The sequence below is a fragment of the Zonotrichia albicollis genome, chromosome 2, assembly GCF_047830755.1.
Source record: "Zonotrichia albicollis isolate bZonAlb1 chromosome 2, bZonAlb1.hap1, whole genome shotgun sequence".
Lineage (NCBI taxonomy): Eukaryota > Metazoa > Chordata > Aves > Passeriformes > Passerellidae > Zonotrichia > Zonotrichia albicollis.
Window position 1 is genome coordinate 13,729,978 of NC_133820.1, and position 24,141 is coordinate 13,754,118.

Sequence of the window (24,141 nt, forward strand, 5' to 3'; positions counted from 1 at the left end):
GTCCAGAGAATGGAAAGCTCAATTATATTAGAGACTGGGGAAAAAAATGGCAGCAAGAACTTCTACTGGAATGTGATTAAAAAAAAAAAATAAAAAAAAAATAAATAAAAGGAAGGAAAATGTGAGCTCTCAACTGCAAACCCTCAGGGGCTTCTCCAAGACTTGTCCCATTTAATGCCATCAGAAGTTTAATGTTCCAAAAAAGATGGAAGCAAGGAGCAATGCTACAAAGGAGAAATGCAGAAATATGGTCCAGAGAATGGAAAGCTCAATTATATCAGAAATTGGAAAAAAAAAAAAAAAAAGGCAACAAGAACTTGCACTGGAATGTGATAAAAAATAAAAATAAATTAAAAAAAAAGAAGAGAAATAAATAAAAGGAAGGAAAATTTGGGCTCTTAACTGCAAACCCTCAGGGGCTTCTCCAAGACTTGTCCCATTTAATGCCATCAGAAGTTTAATAAGAGGTGAAGGAAAGGAGGGAATTGAGGAGGAAATGGCACAAACATCCAGCCAGCAACACCGAGCTGAGGGGATAACTAAACTCTGGAATGGGATGTGGAGTTTTTCCAGACCTCACTGGGAAAAGCCTTGATCGAGCTGGTCAGAATTGTTCACTCTGCTGAAAAGAAAGAGTTTGGACCAGAGACCTTCAGGGATTCTGGACTCCAGAAAACGCACGGGAACTTGGCATCCCTGGTGTTTCCAGCAGACATTCAGGTTTGGCTGGAATCAGTCAGAAATTGGACATTGTAATTGTTAATCAGTGATTTACAGAAATTAGCCATTGTAACTGCTGAAATTTAACAGAAATCGGCCATTGTAACTGTTAAATCAGTGATTTAACAGAAATTACCCATTGTAACTTAAATAGTGATTTAACAGAAATTACCCATTGTAACTGTTAAATCAGTGATATAACAGAAATTAGCCATTGTAACTGTTAAAATTTAACAGAAATTAGCCATTGTAATTTAAATCAGTGATTTAAGAGAAATTAGCCATTGTAGCTGTTAAATCAGTGATTTAACAGAAATTACCCATTGTAATTGTTAAGATTTATCAGAAATTAGCCATTGTAAAGGTTAAATCAGTGATTTAACAGAAATTACCCATTGTAACTTAAATCAGTGATTTAACACAAATTACCCACTGTAACTGTTAAAATTTAACAGAAATTACCCATTGTAACTTAAATCAGTGATTTAACACAAATTACCCACTGTAACTGTTAAAATTTAACAAAAATTACCCATTGTAATTGTTAAACCAGTGATTTAACAGAAATTACCCATTGTACTCATTAAATCAGTGATTTAACACAAATTACCCACTGTAACTGTTAAAATTTAACAAAAATTAGCCATTGCAACTGCTAAATCAGTGATTTAACAGAAATAACCCACTGTAACTGTTAAAATTTAACAGAAATTAGCCATTGCAACTGTTAAATCAGTGATTTAACAGAAATAACCCACTGTAACTGTTAAAATTTAACAGAAATTAGCCATTGCAACTGTTAAATCAGTGATTTAACACAAATTACCCACTGTAACTGTTAAAATTTAACAAAAATTACCCATTGTAATTGTTAAATCAGTGATTTAACAGAAATTACCCATTGTAGCTGTTAAATCAGTGATTTAACAGAAATAACCCACTGTAACTGTTAAAATTTAACAAAAATTAGCCATTGTAACTGTTAAATCAGCGATTTAGCCCCAGTGGTGGTCCCTGGACTCCCATCTCCCAGGCAGGATCCTGAAGCCCTTCCCAGCCTCAATATTTCCATTTCTCCATCCTCCCCTTTCCACGAGGCATTTTCCACCCACCCAGAGGATTGACAGGGAGAACACCTCAGCTGCTAATCCAGCTCGGGCTGATTTAAATGACAGAAATCTCGCTTAAAGCTGTGCCTAAATCCAGCAAGAAAAAAAAAAAAAAAAAAAAAAAAAAAAACACCAAACATTTAGCAGAATGTAAATGACATGAATGCGCTCTTCTGTTCTAACGCAAAAATGCAAAAATTCACCGCTCCTTTCACTTTTCCAGTGGGTTCCCCCCCACAGCAAATTTAGCACAGAAAGGGCCATTTAATGTCAAATTCTCCTTGAACTCCTTGCCCACGCCAAAGTCCTGCCCCAGTGAGGAAAAGCATTAAGGGATTACAATATCCCAGCACAGCTGGTTCCTTGTTCCCACAAGAAATGCTACAAAAAGAAAATTGTCCTGAGCTAGACGGGGCATTTCCAGCAAGGAATATTCTCCTGAGGGGACAAGGAGCTCCCAGAGCCTTTGGGTAAATAATAATAATAATTATTTAGGGCAGTAATAATTAATTTCTGGGGAAAATGCAGGATGGAGCAGGGATGGGAGCGGGGAAAAGCCACCTGAGATGTTTTTCAGCTCTCCAGAAATGAAAATTGCTGTTGGCAAAGGGGAACCAACAGCAAAAGATGCCAGGGGAGAGAAAGGAAGCCTAAATCGCCTAAACCACCTAAATCACCTCTTTTTTACCACCCACGTGCTCATGCTTGGTTGAAATGATGGTATTATAAATTGAGAATTTTTCATGCTTTGCTGGTGGAACTGCTTTGAGAATCAAGGCCTGCTGCACAGAACTCTACCATGAAATCCTCATTTTTTTTTCCCTCTGCTCACCGCATTTTCAGCTGGTAATTTTCTTGTCTATTTTTACACCTGCTATTTCATAATTAGTCCTTTGTCTGTGTTTATGGGCTTCTCCTCTTGAAAAAGAGAAAGAAAAAGAGAATTTTAGAACACAGCACCGTGCAGGCAGAGGTGTCAGGAAACATACCCAAATAAGAAAGGACTCCAAAAAATTAAGTTTGCCAACAAAATGCCAGTAAAATTTGAAACCTGGGTTCAGACACACTGGTCATGTTCCAAAACTGCAAACTTAAAGAACTTCTTTATTCAGTAGATCAGTTTCTCTGTGAATATCATCAAGACCACAGAGTTACAGCAAAGGAGATGTGAGGAGAGTTTAGGAGTTCCTTTCAATTTTTAATTTGAAAAGCAAAAACTTGTCCTGTTTTGAATAATTTATTTCATTTTTTCCCCTCTAGCAAGTAATCTTTTCAATCCATAACCTTTCTTGAAAAAGCCACCTGAAGCCAAAAGTGAACATGGGACAAATGGGAACGAAACAGATTTTGTTAGGAAGCAGAACCCCAGTGCCAAGCAAGATTTAAGAAACACAAGATTTACCAGGATGCAGTGAAATATATTTATCATAACATGGTCAGAGTAGAATCTTCAGCCTAAAATAAAATTTATAAACACATTGATGAAAGCCAGATCCAGCCCTTCTTGGCTGAGGCCAAACCCAGCACGGACCAGAACTGCCCTGTGGAAAATATTTAAATATTTCTGTGTCTGCTCTGGGGTGCCCTGACTCTGACCCTCATCCATGGAGAAAGTTTCCCAGAGTTCAAGATAGACTGGAATCCACAAAAGTGTGAAATAGATTATGGAGAGCAGTGCAGGTGCATCACTTGGTGAGAAATTGAGGTTTTGGGGTTTTTAGTGTGTTGTGGATGGCAGCAAGATGGAGGGCACAGGGTGCTGTCCTGGGTTTGTTCTTCATGCTGCTTCTTCCTCCTTCTCCATGGGTTTGGGTGGCATTTTGTAATTGGGCAGAAAAGCCCCCATTGCAGCTCTGTGGGATCAGTTATTGGGTTAAAAGGGAAAATAATCCAGGTGTCAGTTCTTCATTGGATAGTTTAGTTTTAATAGTCCTTGTAACAAGAGATTGTTGGCCATTTTGTGCCTTCTAATGAAAAGCTGCAGAACTCACAGCAGTGAGACTGTTTGACTGATAAAAAATTATAAACACCTGAGTGTGAACATGGAACACCATCTCAAGTGCCTTCAATGCAAACATAGATAAACCAAAAGTTTCATCAATACTTAAAGTCACAGAAGGAACTGTGAAAGACCTCAAAAATTAATGACAATTATTTTCCTAATTTAAATTATTTTTTTCCTTTATATTATTAATATTAAAGTTTCATCAATACTTAAAATCAGAGAAGGAACTGTGAAAGACCTTAAAAATTAATAATAATGATTTTCCTCATTTTAATGAATTTTTTCCCTTATCTTATTATTATTAAAAGGCTCATCAATACTTAAAATGACAGAAGGAACTGTGAAAGACGTAAAAAAATTAATAACAATTATTTTCCCCATTTTACTGAATTTTTTCCTTTATCTTATTATTAAAATTGTGTGAGGTGCCCTCCCAGGGTCCTTCCCAGAGACCCGAAAAGTGGGAAAAATTAAAGCATTTCAACAGCAAAAAAATTCCATTCCTTGTTAAGGAATTGTGAAAGACTTAAAAAAATTAGTAATAATTATTTCACTTATTTAAATTATTTCTTTTCCTTTATCTTCTTCTTCTTATTAAATGTTTCATCAATCCATAGTCACAGAAGGAACTGTGAAAGACGTAAAAAATTAGTAATAACAATTATTTTCCTCATTTAAATTAATATTTTTCCTTTATTTTATTATTATTAAAAGGTTCATCAATACTTCAAATCACAGAAGGAACTGTGAAAGATGTAAAAAATTAATAACAATTATTTTCCCCAATTTAATGAATTTTTTCCTTTATCTTATTATTAAAATTGTGTGAGGTGCCCTCTCAGGATCCTTCCCAGAGCCTTGCAAAGTGGGAAAAATTAAAATAATTCCACAACAACCAAAAAAATCCATTCCTTGTCAAGGAACTGTGAAAGACTTAAAAAAATTAGTAATAATTATTTTCCTCATTTAAATTATTTTTTTTCCTTTATCTTATTATTATTAAATTCTGACCCAAATTCACAGCACAGCCCCAGTGTTGGAAGGATCCTCTGCCCTACTCATAAAATCTCACAACCATGGAGAAACCACAGCTCACTTAAGCAAAATTCCCTTTTTTCAGCAATTTTTAATGGCAAAATTCCCTTTTTTTAGCAATTTTTAATGGCAAAATTCTTATATCTGCATTTGAAATGTTGTCCCACTGAAAATGGGGAGTTGTTAATTCAATTTTTTTCCTGTACCAAGCACATGAGTGAAAGTTTCTTTGCGCTGTTCTTGAGTTATTCTGAGGAAAAATCCACAATTCTCTGCCATCCCAACCTCAGCCCTACTCACAAAATCTCACAACCATGGACAAACAACGACTCACTTAAGCAAAATTCCCTTTTTTCAGCAATTTTTAAAGGCAAAATTCTTGTATTTGCATTTGTAATGTTGTCCCATACCCACTGAAAATGGGGAAATGCTCATTCATTTTCTTCCTGTACCAGGCACTCAAATGAAAGTTTCTCTACACAATTCTTGGGTTCTTTTGATGAAATAAAGAGAATTCTTTGCTCTCCCAACCTCAGCCCTACTCACAAAATCTCAGAACCATGGACAAACAACAGCTCACTTAAAATTCCGCTTTTTAGCAAATTTTTAAGGCAAAACTGTGTTTGAAATGTAGCCCCATACCCAATGAAAATGGGGAAATGCTCGTACATTTTTTTCCTATACCACACATTTGAGTGAAAGTTTCTTTACACAATTCTTGGGTTCTTTTGACGAAATAAAGAGAATTCTTTGCTCTCCCAACCTCAGCCCTACTCACAAAATCTCACAACCATGGAGAAACCACAGCTCACTTAAGCAAAATTCCCTTTTTTCAGCAATTTTTAAAGGCAAAATTCTTGTATTTGCATTTAAAATGTTGCCCCGTACCCAATGAAAATGGGGAAATGCTCGTTCATTTTTTTCCTGTACCAAGCACATTTGAGTGAAAGTTTCTTTGCACTGTTCTTGACTTCTTTTGAATAAAGAAACACAATTCTTTGCTTTTTCACTCTCAGCCCTGCTCATAAAAATCTCACAAATGTGGAGAAACAGCAGCTCACTTAAGGAAAATCCCATTTTTTAGCAATTTTTAAAGGCAAAATTCTTGAATCTGCATTTGCAATGTTGTCCCACTGAAAATGGAGAGTTGTTAATTCATTTTTTTCCCGTACCAAGCACACGAGTGAAAGTTTCTTTTCACTGTTCTTGAGTTTCTTTGAGGTAAAATCCACAATTCTCTGCCGTCCCATTCTCAGCCCTGCACATCAAATCTCGCAACCATGGAGAAACAACAGCTCACTTAAGCAAAATTCCCTTTTTTTAGCAAAATTTTAAGGCAAAATTCTTGTATTTGCATTTGAAATGTTGCCCCATACCCACTGAAAATGGGGAAATGCTCATCCATTTTCTACCTGTACCAGGCACTCAAATGAAAGTTTATTTACACAATTCTTGTGTTCCTTTTGATGAAATAAAGAGAATTCTTTGCTTTTTCACTCTCAGCCCTACTCACAAAATCTCACAGCCATGGACAAACAACAGCTCACTTAAAATTCCTCTTTTTAGCAAGTTTTTAAGGAAAAACTGTGTTTGAAATGTAGCCCCGTACCCAATGAAAATGGGGAAATGCTCGTACATTTTTTTCCTATACCACACATTTGAGTGAAAGTTTCTTTACACAATTCTTGGGTTCTTTTGACGAAATAAAGAGAATTCTTTGCTCTCCCAACCTCAGCCCTACTCACAAAATCTCGCAACCATGGAGAAACAACAGCTCACTTAAGCAAAATTCCCTTTTTTAAGCAATTTTTAATGGCAAAATTCCCTTTTTTTAGCAATTTTTAATGGCAAAATTCTTATATCTGCATTTGAAATGTTGTCCCACTGAAAATGGGGAGTTGTTAATTCAATTTTTTTCCTGTACCAAGCACATGAGTGAAAGTTTCTTTGCACTGTTCTTGAGTTTTTCTGAGGAAAAATCCACAATTCTCTGCCGTCCCATTCTCAGCCCTGCACATCAAATCTCGCAACCATGGAGAAACAACAGCTCACTTAAGCAAAATTCCCTTTTTTCATCATTTTTAATGGCAAAACTCCTGCAGCTGTGTTTCTGGGCTAGATGAAATGTTCCATACCCATTGAAAATGGGGAAATATTAATTCATTTTTTTCCTGTACCAAGCACATGAGTGAAAGTTTCCTTACACTGTTCTTGACTTCTTTTGAATAAAGAAACACAATTTGCTTTTTCACTCTCAGCCCTACTCACAAAATCTCACAAACGTGGAGAAACAACAGCTCACTTAAGGAAAATCCCATTTTTTAGCGATTTTTAAAGGCAAAATTCTTGAATCTGCATTTGCAATGTTGTCCCATACCCACTGAAATTTTCATTTTGCTATTCCTGTGTTCTTTTGGGGAAAAGAAACACAATTCTTTGCTCTCCCACCTAAGGACTCATGTTTCCTACACCCTGAAAATTCCCTTTTTTCCCTGCTTTTGCCATGCCCAGCAAATCCACACTTTTTGAAAGCTGGGCCAGTAACTCCAGTTAAACCCTGCCAGTGTTGAGTGGAGCTGCGAGGATTAAATTACATTTTTAGCACATTTTTAAGCACTTTTGAATTAATTTCAGTGCCGGTCCTCACCTCCTTTGTTACAACAGGAATTTATTTTTAACTCACGTGGAATTGCTCGCTCACACTTAAAGAACCTCTCATGAAAATTGATATTCAACCCCTCCCTCTCCATTTCGTGATTTGCATCTGATTATTTGAGGCCACACGTTGATTTCTCAAGATTGGAGTTTTAAATTCACCGTTTTGCAGCCTTATGGATTGTCCCAGCAAAAAGGAGTTTTTGATAAGGAAAATTTCAATTCTGTCACCCAAATTATTGATGGAAATGAGATTTATCAAGCTTGGAGTTTTAAATTCACTTTTTTACACCCTTATGGATTCTCCCAGCAAAGAGGAGTTTTTGATAAGGAAAATTTCAATTCTGTCACCCAAAATATCAATGGAAATGAGATTTATCAAGCTTGGAGTTTTAAATTCACCTTTTTACAACCCTATGAATTCTTCCAACAAAGACAAGTTTTTGATAAGGAAAAATTTCAATTCTGTCACCCAAATTATTCACAGAAATGAGATTTATCAAGCTTGGAGTTTCTTATGGATTCTCCCAGCAAAGACAAGTTTTTGATAAGGAAAATTTCAATTCTGTCACCCAAATTATTGATGGAAATGAGATTTATCAAGCTTGGAGATTTAAATTCACCTTTTTACACCCTTATGGGTTCTCCCAGCAAAGAGGAATTTTTGATAAGGAAAATTTCAATTCTGTCACCCAAAATATCAATGGAAATGAGATTTATCAAGCTTGGAGATTTAAATTCACCTTTTTACACCCTTATGGGTTCTCCCAGCAAAGAGGAGTTTTTGATAAGGAAAATTTCAATTCTGTGTCACCTAAATTAGTCATGGAAATGAGATTTATCAAGCTTGGAGTTTTAAATTCACTTTTTTGCAGCCTTATGGATTGTCCCAACAAAGAGAAGTTTTTGATAAGGAAAATTTCAATTCTGGCACCCAAATTATTGACGGGAATGGCTGAGGCTGTGGCAGATCCGAAGGCTCAGCAGTTTGGCCTAGGAAGAGATTTTGGATTTAAGATTTTAGATTTAAGAATGGCATTTAAACCCCTCAGCTGTGACGCTGAGGAGTTCAGCAGCTAAAAGGGGAAAGAGAAGGAGAAAAAAAAAAGATAATTTTTCCTTTTCTCCACGAAGAGAATTTTAACAAGCAGCTCTTCACAGAATTAATAAAGTTGCACTTGTAAATGTCAGCTGTTGGCAGCTGTCTGTCTCCTGCACCTTGCACAATATATTGAACATTGAATATAACTGAGAAGGAAAAAGGGGAGGAAATATTTTCCCCTTCACATATTTTTTTTAATGCCTTTTTCTACAAACAGTCCATAAATAATTTCAACTTTTCAACCAGGAACATCAGACTAAGTGAAGAGAACACTGCACTCCTGTTTATCCAGAATAAACCTGTAAAATTAAAATCCATTTTCCTATCCCTTGTTTTATGGGATAACCTCTCCCCTGCAGTAAATGAAAACCCCTCGTGTTCCCTTTTTATCATTCTGTCCAACATCCAGACTCCTCCTGCCCCCGGGGGTCTTTTCCTCATTCACAATTTGCAAACTCTGGCTCAGGGACCTTCGTTCTGAGTCTGTGTCACTCCTGGTGGCGTCGCTGGGGTGGCTCAAACACTTCCACAGAGGGAATGCAGAGGCCAAGTGTCGAAGTGAGGGAGCGACCACCTTTGTTGATTTTTCGCATCGACTCCGTTTATTGACTCAATCAATCACTTTTTATAACCGTGTTAATTAAGTTCATGCATATTGCAAACCCGAGCTCACAATAGGTCAGAGATAACACACCAACCCCTCCTTATGTTTCCAATACCAAGATTTGGGTTCTCAAAATTATTTTTGCTTTCCCAAAACAGCCAAAGATAGAATATCTACTTGTTATGAGAAAGCTGCCTGAGAACCCTGGTATGCAAGGTTCTCAAGGCCTTCATGTTTGTCCCTTTTACTTGTAATTAAAAACAACCTGAGAACTTCTGCTGTTCACAGAAACAGGCTGTGAGAATTTGCTCCTCACAGCTGCCTTCTAAGCCATTTCTGAAAAAATCCCCAACAGCCAAGGAGAGGTGAAATCCAACAATCCCACAGCGGATCCTTCATCTCTGCACTCCATCCATCAGGGTGTTGCAGACTTCTTTTATGGAAAATCCTTTCCTTAGGGTTTCTCCTCCTGAGAAGCTGGGAGACTGTGGAGAGTCTGGTTCAGACATGGCTTAAAGAAAGAGGCCATGAAGGTATTCAGCTGAGGGAAATATAGAAGCCTGCTGTAAAGCAGCCTTTCCCAGGCTTGATCCTGTAAATAATTAAGGTTCTCAGCCACCTTTTATATAAACAGCAAGATTCTCAGACCTTTCTGTCCTTGGCTGCTACTGGGAACAGACGGCCGGTCTGGGAACAGAGATGAAAGTTTTGAGAACAGATGGTGCCCAACGTGGGGCTCGAACCCACGACCCTGAGATTAAGAGTCTCATGCTCTACCGAATGAGCTAGCCGGGCTTCGAACTTTGGGCCACATACGCCCCCCCACACTTTCATATCATGGTGGAAACACTGATCTTGGTTTCAGTAAACCAACTTCAGGCATTGTAAACAAAAGGAGGAGCTGAAGTTTTCTCTACAGCCTGTCAGGAGCTCAGATTTTGCAATATGCATGAACTTAATTAACACGGTTATAAAAAGTGATTGATTGAGTGAATAAACGGAGTCAGATGCGAAAAATCAACAAAGGTGGTCGCTCCCTCACTTCGACAGGAGGCCTCAGGAACAGAATGTGAACATTGATTATCTGCTGCTGTGGAATGCAACAGGTGCATCTGGGATTGGTCTCATGGGGTTGTTTCTAATTAATGGCCAATCACAGCCCAGCTGGCTCGGACAGAGAGCTGAGCCACAAACATTTGTTATTCATTCCTTCCTTTTCTATTCTTAGCCAGCCTTCTGATGAAATCCCTTCTTCTATTCTTTTAGTACAGTTTATATATCATAATACATATATATATCATAAAAATATATATAAATATATAAATAAATATAAATATATATGATAAACAAATATATATATTATAAATATTAATATATATATATGATAAATATATATCATAATAAATCAAACTTTCTGAAACATGGAATCAGATCCTCGTCTCTTCCCTCATCCTCAGAGCCCTGTGGACACCGTCACACTCAGGGGACAACTGTTCTCTCCTCATGCAGAATTCCCAGCAATGGGGGCAGAATCCCACAATTATCCAGGCTGGAAGGGCCCTGCAGGATCACCCAGTGCCACCACCCCAATCCCTGTCCCCAAGGCCACATCCAGCCTGCTCTGGGACAATTCAGGGACTCCAAACCTCCCAAGGCCTGACCACTCTGCCAAGGAAATTTTCTGTGCCAGTCTCCAGCCTGAGCCTGCCCTGGTGCCATTTGAGTGTCCCACAGCCCCATATTGACCCCAGAGTGTCCCCTCAATGCCCCTCAGGGATCTGGGGCTCTGCCACGAGCAGGTGACACCAGCTGGTGACAAAGGCCCTGTGGTGCGGGTGCAGGCCCCTGCTCCTGCTCTGGGGTGGCACCATGGCCTCTGTGTCCCCTCAGGCCACCCTCAGCTGCCACAGGGGCTCACAACACCCTGTGCTACCCGTGCCAGGCCTGGCTGGGATGTTGGCATCCGTGTGTCCTGTCCCTGTGTCCCCTGTCACTGCCTGTGGGGCTCTGTCCCCATCCAAGAGTCCCTCAGCTGCTCCTCCTCATGTGGGACCATGTCCCCACCTGTGCACATCTGGGGAACCTGTCTGCGTGTCCCCAACATCCTGCGTGTCCCCAACATCCTGGGTGTTTCTGTCCCCAACATCCTGTGTGTCCCCAACATCCTGTGTGCTCCTGTCCCCAACATCCTGTCTGTGTGTCCCCAACACCCTGTGTGCTCCTGTCCCCAACATCCCGTGTGTTCCTGTCCCCAACATCCTGTGTGTTCCTGTCCCCATCATCCCGTGTGCTCCTGTCCCCAACATCCTGGGTGCTCCTGTCCCCACCCTGTGTCACCTCTGTCCCTGTTCCCTGGCTGTCACTACAGGACACGAAACAACACCCAGCTCTCCTCTCAAGGTAAAAAAAGCATTTTTCATTTCTGACTCCAACATTTATAGATTTCCAAAAGTGACAGCGGGTTGGAGGGTGACAGTGCCACCTCTCCAATGACACTGGACAAACCAAATGTCTCCTCCTTCATAAAAGAATGCAAAACTAAGTTATTTACATAAAGTGTGTGAGAAAGTTCCTTACAAGAATGTAAACATTAGAAGGCTTAGAAAATGTTCAAAAATCAGGGTGACACCCTGATGGCAGAGCTGTCCCCTCCTGGCAGGGACTTGTGCAGAGCCACAAGGTCCCCTCTGATCCTCCTTTGCTCCAGGCTGAGCCTTTCCCAGCTCCATTCCTCTCTCTGCACACAGAACAGACACCAAGAACTGACTTTTCATACAAATAAATCAATTTACCACCACCCAACTCATGGGTTCTTTTCAAGAACAAGTTCAGATCACCAAGAGGAGACACAACTGATCCCCTTTTCTCCAGGCTGAGCCTTCCCCAGCTCCCTCAGCTCCTCCTCCCAGGATTTGTTTCCAGTCCATTCCCCCCTCCACACAGAACAGACATCCAGAACTGACTTTTAATATTAATAAATGAATTTATCACCATTCAACCCATGGATTCTTGTCAAGAACAAGCTCAGATCACCCAGGGGAGACACAATTCCCCCCTGAGTCTCCTTTTCTCCAGGCTGAGCCCCTGCCCAGCTCCCTCAGCTGCTCTTTCCAGGATTTGTTTCCAGCCCGTTCCCCTCTCTGCACACAGAACAGACACAATGAACTGACTTTTAATATCAATAAATGAATTTACCACCACCCAACCCATGGGTTCTTGTCAAGAACAATTCAGATCACCAAGAGGAGACACAACTGATCCCCTTTTCTCCAGGCTGAGCCTTTCCCAGCTCCCTCAGCTCCTCCTCCCAGGATTTATTTTCGTGCCCCTTCCCAGCTCCATTCCCTTTTCTGCACACAGAACAGACACCAAGAACTGGCTTTTAATATTAATAAATGAATTTACCACCACCCAACTCATGGATTCTTGTCAAGAACAAGTTCAGATCACCAAGAGGAGACACAACTGATCCCCTTTTCTCCAGGCTGAGCCTTTCCCAGCTCCCTCAGCTCCTCCTCCCAGGATTTGTTTCCAGTCCATTCCCAGCTCCATTCCCTTCTTTGCACACAGAACAGACACCAAGAACTGACTTTTCATACAAATAAATGAATTTACCACCACCCAACTCATGGGTTCTTGTCAAGAACAAGTTCGGATCACCAAGAGCAGACACAACCCCGAGTCCTCCCCACACCAGCTCCTCCAGAACTGGCACATCCAGGCCCAAAGCAAACACAGCCAGGAGCAGTGGAACCCCTGCCAGTGTGGGAACCTCCTTCTCCAGGCGCGTGGCATTTGTGTTTTCTGGGAAATCCCTTCACCCAGGATTTTGTGGGAATCCATAAAATCAGAGGGTTTAGGGAAAGCTGCAAGAGGCCTCAGAGAGAGCAGAACTGTGATTAGAGCTCTGCACTAGCCATGAGATTGGTCAGCAGAAAAATTATGTAAAATGTAGAAAAGCAAGGACAAATAGAACAATGATCTGTGTATTAACACTTGGCTAAAATAACTCCCTAAGATACAGAAAAGTTTATCTAGTGAGATATTAGGAAGTTTTAAGTTTAATAATGGAGCTCTGTGCATTGTGGTTTAAGGCTTACAAGCAGGTGTTGTATTCTAAATATCAAGGATTGTTTTAACCAATGGTACCTGTGCTTATAGTGGTTGGACAGAACTACTGTCCATATAGAATAAATATAATATATATTATACAGAATATATATTATACAGAATATGTATATATTATATAGAATATAATATATAATAATAAATATTATATTATATAATAGAATATATAATATATTATATTATATAACAGAATGTATATTATATAATATATAATAGAATATAATATATAATAATATATATTCTATATAATATATATTATATAGAATATATATTATACAGAATATATATTATACAGATATAAATACTGTCAATGTGCTTTTGCTTTGTGTGATTGGTCAAAAAAATTTATAAAGTGAGTTTAACATTGAGTTCTTGCTCTGCTGCCTGGGGTGTGAGCTGGTGGCATCTTCCCATTGCCATAGCCATGGAATGAGAGTGATGCTGGAGAACAAAACAGCTCCAGGCTCGTTTCCAGCAGTCCCAGCCCGTTTGTGATTTGTACACAGATCCCAACCAGAGATAATTTTTTCTCCTGGGAAGCTGAGAAGCCTCAGAGAAAAGGAAAACAGTTCTTATCTCATTTGCTTCTCCTGTGTTGTGCTCATGTGGAATGTGTTTGGGGATTGTTTACCCACAGGGGATTGTTCCATTGGATTGATGTAAATTATTTTCACTCTTTGGCCAATCGGGGCCAAGCTGTGTCAGGACTCTGGAGAGAGTCACGAGTTGTCATTATTATCTTTTTAGCCTTCTCTAAGTACCCATTCTGTATTCTTTAGTATAGTTTAGTGTTGGAGATTTTTTCAGAGATGGCTTAGAAGGCAGCTGTGAGGAGCAAATTCTCACAGCCTGTTTCTGTGAACAACAGAAGTTCTCAGGTTGTTTTTAATTACAAGTAAAAGTGACAAACATGAAGGCCTTGAGAGCCTTGCATACCAGGGTTATCAGACAGCTTTCTCATAACAAGTAGATATTCTATCTTTGGCTGTTTTGGGAAAGCAGAAATAATTTTGAGAACCCAAATCCTGGTATTGGAAACATAAGGAGGGGTTGGTGTGTTATCTCTGACCTATTGTGAGCTCGGGTTTGCAATATGCATGAACTTAATTAACACGGTTATAGAAAGTGCCTGACTGAGTCAATAAACGGAGTCGATGCTGAACAATGAAAGTTGGGTCTTCTCCCTCCATCTTCAATAGTTTAGTACTCTTTAATATAATTTAATATCATAAAATAATAAATGATCCTTCTGAGAACATGGAGTCAGATCCATCATTCCTCCCTTCATCTGGAAACCCAAATACAACACAGGAGCTTTTTCTGGAAACCCCAATACAACACAGGAGCTAATCCACACATTCACAGGCTGCTCATGCGAATCCCACCTGGAGATCCTCAGTGCTTTAGCAACAGCAAAAGACAAAAAAAATCTAATTTTTTTAATCAACCAAATTTAACTTTTGAATCTGCCAAAACCCTCTCATTTTAATTTTTTTTATTTTTTTTACTCTACCAAAACCTTCATCTTTTTTAATGTTTTTTTTTAAGTAACCAAAACCTTGATATTTTTAAATTCATTTTTTTAATCTACCAAAACCTCTACATTTTTTAATTTTTTAATTTATTTTAATCAACCAAAACCTTCACATTTAATGCAGCCATGGAATGGTTGGGTATTGCCAACTGACATTTGCTTATTGCCTGTAAGTGTATTTCTATTTTTAAATAAATTATGTATTTGATTGTCCAATTTTAAAAGCTGCCATAGAATCTTTTTAGTAGTAAAAGATTTAAAAAATCCTCCCTCAAATTCCGTATTCCAAGGGGTAAAACTTGTATTCCAATATAATATTCCAATAATATTATTATTTCAATATATTATTGTTCCAACTTCTACGTAATACTCCAATTAATGTTATTAGATTCCAGTATCACATAAGGCAAGGTGGGTTCCAAAATCATGAAATGCACTGTCAAGTTCTCAATTTCAAATGCTATTTTTAAACCCTACTGTCAAAAAAATTTCCTGGAAGTTAACATAAAATCCATCTTGGATTATTTATCACATTTATCTCTCCCTGGGACATGAACATTTATTTTTGTTATTGAAGAGTTCCTCTAATTGAATTTCCTTGTATTCATTGGCTTTGAGGATACTTCCAGAAAGAAAACATGACTGAGTTTGAGAAATGAGATCATAAAATATAAGATGTGACAGCAGAAAAATGCTTTATTTCCCTGTTCATTAAGCAAATGTATTTTCTTTCCAGGCAGAGCAGACATTGAGAAGAGAATCCAAGTCCAAGTGGTGCTTGTAAAACTGAACACACAAAAATTAACTCGCTCTGGCCACAAATAAATATTGGAAAAATTAAAATTAGTCAAAACTAAGCCACTCCCACATCAATAAATCCCACAAGATTTTTTCTAGTGAAAATAAATTGATAATTCAGTTTAATTCCTGCAAACTGCAGGACTTGAAAGAAGTTACATTATTATAATATAAAATTATACAGTTCCTGCATGGCTGACCAACATCCCTGGACTTTATTGGAATGATTAATAATGTATTAAATATTGATATATTTATTTATTATTAATAAAGAATATATAAATAATAATATCCTTTATTGTCATTACATATTGTTATTAATATATTATATATAATAACTATACTTATATATAATTGTTGTTATTATATATTGTCGTTATTGTTATTATATTGTATTATATTGTATTGTATTGTATTATATTATATTAATATATTACTATTATTTAAGATTTATATAGTTATTATTTTAATCACAAAAATAACCCCAGGAAGCTGAATAGGATATCAGTAGGAGTTTGCACTTGATTTAAAATGTATTATTATTAATGTATTATGATATGATATTATATTATAAATGTATTCTTATAAATGTATTAAATATTGATATATTTATTTATTATTAATAAAGAATATATAAATAATAATATCCTTTATTGTCATTATATATTGTTATTAATATATTATATATAATCACTATACTTATATATAATTGTTGTTATATATTGTTATTATTGATATTATATTATATTATATCATATCATATCATATCATATATTATATTATATTATATTATATTATATTATATTATATTATATTATATTATATTAGTATTAATGTATTATTATATTGATATATGTATTTATTATTAATAAAGAATATATAAATAATTTCCTTTATTGTCATTATATATTGTTATTGATATATTATATATAATCATTATATCATGAGGAAACTTTTCATTAATATTTATCTACGGTGTTTCTAAGGGATCTTGGAAAGCTGAATGATAACTGTTGGCAAAGCACTTCTAAATCCACACAGGGACAATGCCATAAAAGCAGAGAAAATTATGGATTTCTGGAATGGTTTGGGTTGGAAAAGACCTGGAAGATTCTCCAGTGCCAGCCCTGCCATGGCAGGGACACCTCCCACTGTGCCAGTGCCCAACCTGGCCTTGGGCACTGCCAGGGATGCAGGGATGGAATTCCATCCCAGCCCTGCCCACCCTGCCAGGGAACAATTCCTCATTGCCAAAATCCCATCTAACCCTGCCCTCCATCTGTTCAAAGCCATTCCCTTTGTCCTGTCACTCTGATCCTTTTAAATTGTCCCTCTCCAGCCTTCTTGGAGCCACTTTAGGTCTTGGAATTATTATAATTATTATTTCTAATCCTACAAATGACACGGATTGATGCCTTGTGCAGGCTGCCCCAGAGCAGAGCTGGGCAGAGCTAAAGAACAAAGCAGGGATTTATCCAAAGGATTTCCTCCATGGATGCACCTTGGGCAGCACCAGAGCCCAGCCAGGGCTGCACCCAAGATGAACCAAAATGGCCCCAAAATGCACGGCCGGGCACGGGCTCTGTCCCTGGGATCAGTTCTGCTCCATTTGCACCTTGCAGTTCATTGTCCCATTCCAGCTTCAGCCCAGGCAGTCCCACCCTGCTTGTTTTTCTCTCTCCAGCCCACGGGGTTTGTGCTCCTGGGCTGAGATTTGGCTCATTTGTCCTTGGTCCCCTGTCACCGTCACATTCTCTGAAAAATCCCTTTGCCCAGGATTTCTCTCCTGGGAAGCTGGGAAGCCTCAGAGAAAAAGGAAAACAATATTATCTCATTTGCTTCTCCTGTGTTTTGCTGTCTTGGGATGTGGTTGGAGATTGTTTATCCACTTGTGAATTGTTTTTACTTACTGGCCAATGACGGCCAAGCTGTGTCGGACTCTGGAAGGAGTCACAAGTTTTCATTATTATCTTTGTAGCCTTCTGTCTGTATCCTTTCTCTATTCTTTAGCATAGTTTAGTATAGCATTCTTTAATACAATATAGTATCATAAAATAATAAATCAGCCTTCTGAGAACAGGGAGTCAGATTCAGCATTCCTCCCAGCGATGGGCGACCCAGAAAATACCACAGTGCCCAGCTGGAGCAGGAATTGTTTTGTGTCCCTGCTCTGTGCACAGAGCTCACCATCCCTGAATGTGAACCCAGACCCACACACTGAAGCAGCACAGAATGGGAAAAATAGAAAAGCTCAAACCTGAGGCATCAGCACCAGCAACAAATATTTCTAAAAATCAGGGAGCACAGCAGGAGGATCTGGGATGGAATTGCTCATCCCACAACAAACAGAGCAGGGGATGTGCCAAGGAGTGCACAATTATTGCAGGAAGGGATTTTATGGCAAACCTCCCATTCTCCCACAGGCATCAAGTGCCTGTCCACAAACTCATCTCCCGCTCCACATCCAAAGTGCTGTTGGAATAAAATCAGAAATTACAATGTCTAGGCCTCTGTCACCCAGAATTTCATTTTTCTAATATTCCACTGCTCATGCAACACTGGCATAAAATGGCAGAATTTGTTCTCCCCAGAACCCAAAGGAAGGGAGACAGGAAATTTCTGAAGGTTCTGAGATGAATCCCCACACAACATCCAGACCTCAGATCCAAGACTGATTCCAGCAGAACAGCTTAACCTAAAATACACATTTAATGATACACAGGCACTAAATAAATGATTGGCTTTGCTGTGCCCTCCCACCCTTCAATGGGGGCTGGTAATGAAATACTGAAGAATTTTCAAGCTGAAAAAATTCAAGCGGGGAACTTCCAGGGCACTTCCTCCTTTTTAGAGCGCAACGTTTTCGTCAAGTCAAGTTTCAAAGAATTATTTTGATTTTTCTGCTTGCGGTGACGCAAACGAGACCGGGGCCATCTGCAGCCACCCAAGAAATTTCGTGTGCATTCCAAGACACACAAGCCAGCCCCAAAGTGCTGATTTAAAAAACATGTGCAGCCGCTGCAAAAAATGCTCAAACCTCCCTCAGGTCTGGGAAATTACAGCGAGAATTTAACACAGAATTTATCTCTGTGCAGAGCTCTAAGATCCATTTAGGCCTTGATGTTTTAATTATTTTTTATTCGTAGGTATGATCCAGTGCAAATTTCCTTTGAAGCCTGGTGAGAGCACTGCAATACACAGATTATTCTGTTTTTATTGGGTGAAATAATTGGTGGCTGGTGTTGCAGGACGGTGATGCCACGATCCTGGAAAAATGCCAATGTGCAGCTCCCTTCTGCCTCTAAAATTGCATTAATGATGCCAATGTGCAGCTCCTTTCTGCCTCTCTAAAATTGCATTTAATGATGCCAATGTGCAGCTCCTTTCTAAAATTGCATTTTGTGATGCCAATGTGCAGCTCCTCTCTAAAATTGCATTTAGTGATGTCAATGTGCAGCTCCCTTCTGCCTCTCTAAAATTGCATTTACTGATGCCAATGTGCAGCTCCTTTCTAAAATTGCATTTTGTGATGCCAATGTGCAGCTCCTCTCTAAAATTGCATTTAATGATGCCAATGTGCAGCTCCTTTCTAAAATTGCATTTACTGATGCCAATGTGCAGCTCCTCTCTAAAATTGCATTTAGTGATGTCAATGTGCAGCTCCCTTCTGCCTCTCTAAAATTGCATTTACTGATGCCAATGTGCAGCTCCTTTCTAAAATTGCATTTAATGATGCCAATGTGCAGCTCCTCTCTAAAACTGCATTTAATGATGCCAATGTGCAGCTCCTTTCTAAAATTGCATTTACTGATGCCAATGTGCAGCTCCTCTCTAAAATTGCATTTTGTGATGCCAATGTGCAGCTCCCTTCTGCCTCTCTAAAATTGCATTTACTGATGCCAATGGGCACGTTCCATCCTGAATTTTTGCCTGGACACACTGACATTTAAGGACTATTCTCATTTATTTAAAAAATGTAGAATCCCACTTTGTTTCAGAGAATAAATCGAGAAATGTGCACCTGAATTTTTTTAAAGGTTAAGCCAACAAGGAGCAACTTTTTTCTGAAAGACTACAAAAAACTTTCCAAGAACTTGAGACCAAAAGTGGTCAAAACCTCAGCACAGGTCCAGTCACAAAATATTACATGCAAATTTAATTTAATATATTATTTTATCTTATATCAAAGAAGCACCTTTCCGATGATTCTTTTTCTTCTCTTTCTAATTTTGGTAAGAAGTTGACCAATACAACATTTACCACCTTCTTCCTGTCACCTCTAACTAAATCTAATTTCAGTTTTTAGGTTGGCATCTGAAATCCTGTATTTTACAAGGAATTATTGTCCTATTCTAATTTTCCCACATGTCCTGGCATGCAGTGAAAATTAGGAAAAGAGAGTGAACAAAATGAACACGTAGGGCTTAAATTTAAAGATTTACAAAGTTTCTAAGCTCAGCAGTGGAATTGTTTATTTGCAGTTCCACCTACACCTCCCAATCATTGTCTTTCAGAATCTGAATTTATCAAGATGTACTGTTAGAAAAAATGATAATTTTAAGGGCACAAAGATCTACAAATTTTGCTGAAGAAGAAATCCTGAGTAACATGTCCTGGTCTGCTTTAAATCTGCTTATTCATAAAAATCATAACAAAACTAAAAAGAAAAATCCTGTGATTTTCTTAAATCTTGCGATGAAATAAATTAAAAATGCTGTAGATTCAATCCTACCTACAGAATTAAAAATCAAAAGTAATGTTTTTTATGTTCAAATAATAATTTATTTTAGAACTCATTCTTGCTTAAAGATCTTATAAAATGGGAGTGTGGCAATCAACTCTTTTCTTCTATTCTATTAAAATTTCACTTCATTTTGATGGAACCCATTTTTAAAATGGTTATTTCAGAGTGAAGATTTAGATTGTGCATATGCAGCTACCTGCAGTGGAAATACATGAAAAATTAATTATTTTAATTTAAATAGTCAGATGATCACTAATTTAGACAAGTTTCCTAAACCCCCTTTAAGACAAAAAATAAAACAAAACCTAAAAAACACCTGTACAGTAAACAGCAACCATTGATACCTTCAAATCAAAGAATCTTCTCAAAGAGACTTCCCAGAAAGACAAAAAAAAACAAACAAAACTTTCTTCCCATATTCAAAATTCCCAATATATTTCAAATAAAAATGACATTTTTAGGTGGTAGAAACGAGATACTTTTCAATGTAAAACTGGCACCTTAAGATGTGACCCAGCTTTTTTTTTTTCCTTTTTTTATTAGGAGCAATCATAAGTCATGCGCCAGTTTTCAGTTTTTTAACATTAAGATGGAAAATAAATGAATGAATAAAAACAAATCAAAATGCCACCTGCAGTAATAAATTAAAATCCTTACAGAGGAAGGACCATCAACTGGAATAACCAAAATAAATGTAAATAATGAACATAAAAATTTGGGAATGTTTGGGATTTGGCTCAGGCCTAACTTTGTTTGCTTGTTTTATTTATTTCAACTCCCGATTGCCACTGAGAAGGTCAAATAAGCAATTTCACTGCATCAAACGGTCAATTTTGATCGAAACTGTAATTTCTGATATTCTGGCATTTGCTGTGCCTTGTTTTCAAAACTTGGGCCTATTTAATGGCTCTCTTAGAGTTCCTCACATGCAGCACTAAACTGTTTATTTTGGGGTTTTTGTGCACCTGCCATTTATCCTCAACCTGCAAAACACTTCTAATACCTGTAAATATGTACATTAATTAATATTTATAGATAATAATTAGTAACTTTTAAAGGGATTCCTCAGCTTGCATTTGACATCCTGAGCTCTGTTACAACTTGAGGCCTCCATGGCAGCTCCCAAAATCCACGAAAGACCCAGAATTGTGCCTGGTACATCAATAATGAGCAAGGAGAGCAAAGGATGCACTGCAAAACCTCTGCTTTTGGTTTTTTAGCCAAAAATTTATTCTACAAAATAACTGGAGGCCAGGACAACCCATATGAAATCTACAAATTTCCATATTCAGCGCTGAGATGAAAATTCCCTTCCAAACCCACCAAGCAGAAACCCCCACATCCCTCACGAAAAATCAGATTTCCACCCCACTGCTGACAGCTCCCAGCACAGCTCACACCTTGCCAGCCTCTAGGAAAGCAGTGTTTGAAATAAAAACCTCAATATTTGGGCGGGTAATTATGCACAGTAATTAATATTTAATTTATATATAATAATGAGTAACTTCTAAAGGGATTCCTCAGCTTGCCCTTGACATCCTGAGCTCTGTGTTACAACCTGAGGCCTCCATGGCAGCTCCCAAAATCCACCAAAGACCCAGAATTGTGTCTGGTACATCAATAATGAGCAAGGAGAGCAAAGGATGCACTGCAAAACCTCTGCTTTTGGTTTTTTAGCCAAAAATTTATTCTACAAAATAACTGGAGACCACGACAGCCCCTCCCACCCCACACAAATCGGATGAATTTCCATATCCGGCGCCACGACGAAAATTCCCTTCCAAACCCACCGAGCAGAAACCCCCACATCCCTCACGAAAAATCAGATTTCCACCCCACTGCTGACAGCTCCCAGCACAGCTCACACCTTGCCAGCCTCTAGAAAAGCAGTGTTTGAAATAAAAAACCCAATATTTGGGCGGGGCGCCGGGGCCGCTCCGAAGGAACATGACCCGCGCGGCGCCGCGGCGCGTTAAGGAGCCTGATTGAACATCGCTGCTAATTAAGAGCTCTCGTTGTTTGGCAGGACCACCGGAGAACCTCCTGCACTTGTTCATGCCGGCAGCACCTCCTGCAGAAATTAACTCTTGATGAGAGCGGCCGGGGGGCCCAGCTGGGTCCCCCCGGCGCACAAATGAGGAGTAATGAGAGCGCCGCCGGCGGCCGAGGGCAGCGAGGCGATTCGTGACCTCTCCTTAAAAACCAGAGTATACTCTTACATTGACTTAATTCTCTACACTGGGGGGAGATAACACAGCTGGGGACTTGGGGATGGCGGGGGAGGGCTGAGAATCAGAATTATTAGGGAGTAATTTGGTAAGAATTATCTTATTAGGCGGGCTGAAATATAATTCTGTTCTCAGGGCTTTCGAGAATCAATAAATATTATTCAGCTATCAGGCTGCTGGAAGAAAATTTCACAACAAAAGCTAAAGTTGGAGGAGGTTTTATGATTAAAAAAAAAAAGAAAAAACGAAGCAGGTTATTAGAACTGATTTGATATCTTGTTTCTAAATCTTCGCGATGTGTTCAGCAGTGCAGCTTGGCAATGTTCAAAAGGAACATCCCACGTGTACAAACAGCCCTGCTTACCCTATAAAACACAAATAAAATACAACCCACTCCCCCTCAGTGTCCAGCACTGGTGACAAATTCCTGTCACTCTGCTGCCACCCTGCAGGTGACCATGGTTGTCCACCTGGACAGGGGCTCCCTGAGGACCTGACACGAAGGACATGGCAAGGGCAATGGCAGCACCTGCCTTAACTTGGTTGTTAAGAGCTGCAGCACATGGAGATCACAAAATAATTACTAATATTTTAAAATATTCATTCCTGTGTTGGCTCTTATCCCAGGTTAGGCTGGAAAAGAGTTTCAAGTCACGGAGTGCCAGCTGTGCCTGGTGCCCACCTTGTGCCCAGCCCAGAGCACTCAGTGCCACCTCCAGGGCACACCTGCAGGGATGGGCACTGCAAAGCTCCCTGGGCAGCCCCTGCCAAGGCCTGAGCTCCCTTTCCATGGGCAAATTGCTGCTGCTGTCCCAGCTGAGCCTGCCCTGGCCCAGCCTGAGGCCGTTCCCTCTGCTCCTGTCCCTGTTCCCTGGGAGCAGAGCCCGACCCCCCCGGCTGTGCCCTCCTGGCAGGGCCTTGTGCAGAGCCACGAGGGCCCCTGAGCCTCCTTTGCTCCAGCCTCAGCCCCTTCCAGCTCCTCAGGGATTCTGCAGCCCCTTCCAGCTCCTCAGGGATTCTGCAGCCCCTTCCCAGCTCCCTCAGGCATTCTGCAGCCCCTTCCAGCTCCCTCAGGGATTCTCCAGCCCCTCCCAGCTCCGTTCCCTGCCCTGGACACGCTCCAGCCACTCCAGAGCTCTCCAGCAGGAGCCATGATGCCTCAGGGTTTATATTTTTTATATTCTGTATTTATAAAATGCTTATATTATTTTCTATTTTTCACATTCTGTGCTGCTTTAGTGTGTGGGGCTGGGTTCACATTCAGGGATGGTGAGCTCTGTGCACAGAGCAGGGAGACAAAACAATTCCTGCTCCAGCTGGGCACCAAGGACAAATGAGCCAAATCTCAGCCCAGGAGCACAAACCCCGTGGGCTGGAGAGAGAAAAACAAGCAGGGTGGGACTGCCTGGGCTGAAGCTGGAATGGGACAATGAACTGCAAGGTGCAAATGGAGCAGAACTGATCCCAGGGACAGAGCCC

At 39.3% G+C, this 24,141-nt stretch overlaps 1 protein-coding gene and 1 non-coding gene across 5 annotated transcripts in view; both read right to left on the minus strand.

Annotated features, from left to right (window-relative positions):
- HLCS (holocarboxylase synthetase) overlaps positions 1 to 24,141 on the minus strand; it is a 146,770-nt gene that overhangs the window by 22,007 nt on the left and 100,622 nt on the right. The window lies entirely within an intron of this gene.
- TRNAK-CUU (transfer RNA lysine (anticodon CUU)) lies at positions 9,953 to 10,025 on the minus strand. The gene has a single exon. It is a non-coding gene; the product is annotated as a tRNA-Lys (tRNA).